Here is a 6,003-nt window from a genome sequence, read left to right on the forward strand (position 1 = left end):
TTGTAAAAAAAAATGTTGATGTCAGTTCTTTAACCTCATATTTTATTCAGACATTTCCTTGTTTTAAATCTAGCTTTCAAAAGGGTGGATTTTCTGGCTTTTGCCTGAAGAAATGTGTTCTCCATCTGCCTTTCATGCACCCCGGGAAGGAAAGTGCCCCGCTCTGGCTTGGAGCACAGCAGCTGGCAGAAGCAAAGACGGAAAATTGCCTCACCTGGCTTCTTCAAAGTGATCTTTTCAGCGAGTATCTCACTTGAAGCTGATAGTTACTAATAGAACAGCCCTGCCTTTAGAGCAGGCAGGGCACTTGGACCCGTCAGACTGCATTTATTTGGTCTAAGCAGAATTGAACAGCACCAAGGCTAGACAACTGCTGCAGACAAGGCTAGGGTCCCCACACATTCATAGCTGTCAAGTACCAGGTCTGAATCAGGTGTGGTTTTGTTTTTAGGTCTTTAACATTTCCATGTTCATTTAGGTTTTCAGGGAATTTTACTTTCATTCTGCTCAACTGTAGATCTGTCCTATTTAATGGGCACATACTGCACTTGGAGTTTTTCCCCTTGCTGAGGTAAGAGCAAGGTCCCAGCAGTGTTGTTCTTTATTTTTGACCTGCTCTACCATCTGCTGCAGGCTGGGAGCAATTAGCCCACAAAAGCCATCAATACTGGAGGTGAGGAAAAAAAAAATGCCAGGCAGGAAAGCAGGATGTGGTTATGACCTATAAAAAAAAACATTGTTAACAGGAAGTTGTCAGGGACTGGCTCCCTCATTGATCTTTTCACATAAATGAAAGAAACCCTGTCAAGTATCAGAAAAGGGAAAGGCCTCCCCTTCCCCAGCTAGTCCTGATGAGGTTCTAGTTAAGTACATTGTGTTCTCTCAGCAGGAACAGCTTTGAACTGTGGAACAGAAACAAATACTTGGAATAAGCAAAGAAGTGTCTTCAGAAAGACAGCCCCTAGAAGACAGTCAACTCATTAAAAAAAGGCTACACAGCATTTTACTCACAGCATTTGCTAAAGCATTCTTTCCAGAAACTCATCCATATGGAACTTGAAGGAAATAATCAGAAGCAGGCACTGGAGATTACTGATACTGCATGATGAACAAGTTTTAGGGAGAGGGTAAAAGCCTAGTCTGATGTCAGCTGCTTGAGATCTGTGCTATTTCAAACATTTAAATCAAGCTAGAAATAGCTTCAGCCTTTTTAAACACAGTTCAGTTCCTTCCTACCAGAAGTTTGACATGTCAGCCCATTTAACCAAGTCAGAACTGTTTTCTGCCTCCCCAGACACTCATTCCCACAAGCATCACGGCACTGGGTGGGAGAAGCTCCTCAAGAACAGAAGGGAATAGGAAGGTAAAACTCAGTGAAAGTCCTACCACCAAGTCCTAAAGCTTTACTCTTTCTTACGATCCACCCCATAGCAGGGTGGGTTATACAAGTCTTCCAACTTACAGCCACAAATAGGTTATTATAGCAAATCTGAGCTAAAATTCCATTATTGTGTCTGTCACCGTAACACCACAAAATTCATGTTTTTATTTGTCCTCTATTCCTCGCCTTCCTTTTCATCCATTAAGCATCTCGCTACTTTTTCCACGTGAACTGTAAAAAAAAAAGTGATATGAAAATGTGTACATTGCAGATAGATACAGGACAGGTAGCATATTAGGAAAATCACTAAGACCTGAATATGAAAGTTGACCTTGCAGAGAAGGGAAGTGTTTGTTCTGTGAAATTAAATATATTTACTATCATGCTGGAAAATAAGTGTTACCAGCTGTTGTTATAGCCAGACTTCTGATACGTACTTAGTTAAAGAACAACTTAAAGCCTAGAGGCATGCCAAATATCACTAAATTAGCAGAAAGTGCAATGAAACCCCTTTTCTACCAGAAAAGGAGCCATGGAAAATAGAAACTTACTGAAGGCAACATGCCATACCAAGCACTGCAATCATGGGGAGAGATGAAGGATCTGAAGGACCATCTGACTCTGAGAAGCACAGAAACAGGGTAGGAAAGCACAGATCACAGATTCTTGCTGGGTAAAACATAGTGGAAATGGGCTTTGAAATCCTGAGTGAGATGACTGCTTGTTTCCACGTTCAATGCTCAAGAGTTTATGCATGTTCATGGGCATTGGAGGAGGAAAGCAGAAGAAAATAAGCTATTTTCATCCTCCCAGTGCAACTATTTCACAGTCTTTGTATCACTGCTGTCCTCAATGATTATAAAAATAACCTGGCACTAACAGCAAGCAAAAAAAAAAAAGATTAAAAGAGAGTAACATAATATGCATGAGAATACAAATGATATGCAGTAAAAGCTTTGTCTGCTTCTGGGTTATCAGTTTTCACTGATTTGACCTAGAATGTGATTTTAAGCTCCACAGTTTGATCAACAAAAAATAAAAGCAAGCAAGGCAAGGTTTGTTGTGAAAAATAATGGCCTATAACAATTTGATTGATATAGTTGGAGGAAAGGCAAGTTTTAATGTCCACAAAACATTTGTTGGGTCCATAAAATTTTACCTTTACAGTTAAATTGCATCTTGGTGTCATTCATCATTTATCATGAATCAACTGCTTTTAATTATTGAAAGAAACCCTCCACATACAGATGCATGCAAACAGTAATGTAGAGCTTTACCTCTTTAACCATATCCATGTCATTAGATAAAATACTAAAATCATAATGCAGCTTGACCTTGTGGCCAACACTGCCCGCTACGAATATCAAAATAGGAAGAATTGTTGCTAGGGTGGTTTGGCTCAGCTGGACTGAAGTTGGCATGGAAATTTGCTGAATAACAGAGCTCCTGCCCTGCCAGAAAGCCAGAAATACCAAATTTGACTGTGAGACAGAGGAAGGGCTGGCCTAAAGCACTCACCTCACTGAGCACACTCCACACAACACACTTGCTTTCAGTAGCTGCACCTGGCTGTGAGAAAAGCCTGGGAAAGCTGGCTGGCAGCGGGCAGCTGCTATCAGGCCATGTAGGCCACAGCCTACTTCTGGGTAGTCCCTAAGGGTAAGTTCGGCCAGGGATGACCCAACACACTGTCCTAGGAGGACACAACACAGAGTAGGTGTCACCCCCTCACCCCCAAACACACCAGGATTCCTTCTGGCTCTCCCATGAAGGTTACGAGGTGCTTCTCTCCACAGGGGAAAGTTGGCATGCAAGACCCTCATCCTTCTGAGAGGCCACCTTATGAGAGAAGCACTGATGTATTTTCACCCAAGGATGAATCTACAACGCATAATTCTCCAAACAGGCTAGGAATAAAATTCAAGTTTAGTAACTTAAAGGAGCTAAGTAAAAATAACTTACCCCTAATTTACTCCAGGCAGAAGTTCCTCCTGGTTTCCCTGCCTGCTTAGAAAGTAGGGACCATGCACTTTCATTTTACACTCTTGGGGAAAAAAAAACACTACCACATGCCCAGAACCAGATGCGCTTCCCATAGCCATTGAGTGTGTTAGTTCAAAGCCTAACACTTTGGACTAATGTTACAAAACTTCTCTTTTAAAGAAAAAATTCTCTACCCCTAACCTATGCAAGAAGAAACAAAAAACCCAACCAACACAAAACAACAGTAAACACAGAAGAGCTCACATGACAAAAACCTGAAAACCTGCCACAGTATTATCCCTTACAGCAGTTTTTCGTAAGTTGCAAGAAATTTTGAGACACTTTAAACAAAACAATGGTATTTCAGTGAGTCTTGGATTTTAACCAGAGTTCACGTCCAAAGGCCAAATTTTCTGCTTTGCTGGGAAAAAGAAATGTGCTGTAACACAAGTTGCGTGATGCCCCCTGCATGAGACAGTCACCAACTTTGCAAGCCAAAATTGCTATTGGCAACATTAGTGAGGTCTTTGGCGAGCATCTTGCAGCTCTGAAGGACAGCTGACTTTATGAGCCATTAAATCATTCCATAAACCCTGTAATAGCAATAAAACAGGGTTTTCTTACTCTCCTGCACTGGTGTGTGGGAAACTTACTTTGACACTGTTACATTCAAAATCCAGCAAAGCCTACTAAACAATGCAAGACACCCTATACACACAATTTTGCTCACAGGTTCTGTGACAGGCTTCTGACACTGCTTTCTGTCTGCTGGTACAAACTCATAATTGACAGCCATCTCTTGGCAAACTGTTATTCAGGAGTATCAACACAGACTAAAATAAAGCATGGCTCTGAAAGGATTAGCTTTCTTCAAACATTTTAAAGCTTCAATAATTTTGCCATTTAACTAATGCTTCTCTTCCTAAATCTCTGGTAGATGAAAAAGCTGAGAGAAAGGATTTGTTTACCTTTAAAACTACATTATTGCTGACAACCTATGTTGTTTGGAAACATGTTTGGATATAGCTTTTTTTGATTAATTGATTTGTGGCCATGACATAAGAAATAAATAAGATGTTAGACTGTACATTCAACAGTGAACTTTTTGGTCCAAAAAGAAGATAACTAGTGTCAAGTGCAAGAGCAGCCACAGAGAATAATAAAGGAGATCCCAGTTCCGTTTGAAATACTAAAGTGAATACATTTTTAACAAAGCCGTACCTGGGCCCTTCCTACTCACTTTTCAGGGAGTGTCTCTAGAAATAATGGGCATTTCAGGTCAGTTTGCCTTGCATTTAAAGCAGGCACTACTTCTACAGGCAGAACATGAACATAGACACTGCTCAGAAAGTCTATAGTCAGTTCTATGTTTTGAAATTTGGCCGAGTCCGAAAGATACACAGATGCAGAAACCTATGTGTAAGCAAAATTACGGAACCTTCTTCCATTTCATCTGCAAGATAAACAGATAGGGTAACATGAAACGTAAAGTCACAGAAGCATTTTAACAGGCATGATGAATCTTTTCTAAAATCTTTTACCAGTTTTAAAACTATAGGCTGCATTTCCCCCAGCCCTCAAGACTCTCTATGCCTTACCTGAGCTTGCTCACAAATTCACGGTCTAATGCAGGAACATGCAGATAGTAGGCTGGCAATTGTAGTTTCAGAGTCAACTCTGTTGCTATTGTCAAAGTCTGTTTTCTTCACCAAAAAAGACTAAGGAGAGCTCTGCAATCAACTAAGCATGAAGTTTTAAGAAAAAGATGTGCCAATTATATCTGAAAACCATAAATAACTGACAGAAGCTGCTCATCACAAATATTTATTCAACCCCAGTATGGAATTTGCTAGTTAACAAAGCAAGATCTTTCACGCTACTAAGCGCTGCTCCTTAGACTTGGGGGTGTCTTGAATGCTTACCAGTTTGAGGCCTAGACGAAATTATTTCGGAGATCACTCCTTAACACAGATGCAATGTAACTAGGGACGATGCAAGTTTCAGTTCCCAGTTAGTCTTCAGATGAAGATTAAACATAAGTAACTTCATTGCAAATGCATGTTCAAGGATAAAATGTGATACCATCAAGGAATCTCTTTACTTTGCAACTCAATAAAATTGGTACCACTTCATGACACAGGAAAGTAGAGTTCTGTGCAAGACTAACATCCCATATACCATTAAAAAAAAAGTCAATTAGATCTAGACTGAACTGATTTTATTTCCTTCCAAAGAGGACAGACACTAATTTAACTGAATACAGAATTTAACTTAACTGTAACTATACAAATTTCAGTATATTGTTCTGTTCAATAACTGCTTATAAATAATACTGCCAAATTTCTAGGGCATACCTTAAAATTAAATAGCCCATCTTTCTTTCTACTCCTAATAACCTTAGATTGGAGCTGCAATGTTCAAATTAACTTAGATACAGCTGTCAATTCTCTTGCTTTTCAGTGTAGTTTTACATTATCCACATTTTTTTCCCCCCCACTACCACCAAACCAGGACTCAAAAGTACATTTTACTGTATTGGCCAAGAAAAGTTTGATGAACCTTGTAAGAACAGAATTCAGAAAAAGATTAACAACAGCTTTTACTGTAAAATATTCACCACTTCCCTCTAAAAAATAACA

Source organism: Cygnus olor, chromosome 5 (genome assembly GCF_009769625.2).
Source record: "Cygnus olor isolate bCygOlo1 chromosome 5, bCygOlo1.pri.v2, whole genome shotgun sequence".
NCBI classification, from domain to species: Eukaryota; Metazoa; Chordata; class Aves; order Anseriformes; family Anatidae; genus Cygnus; species Cygnus olor.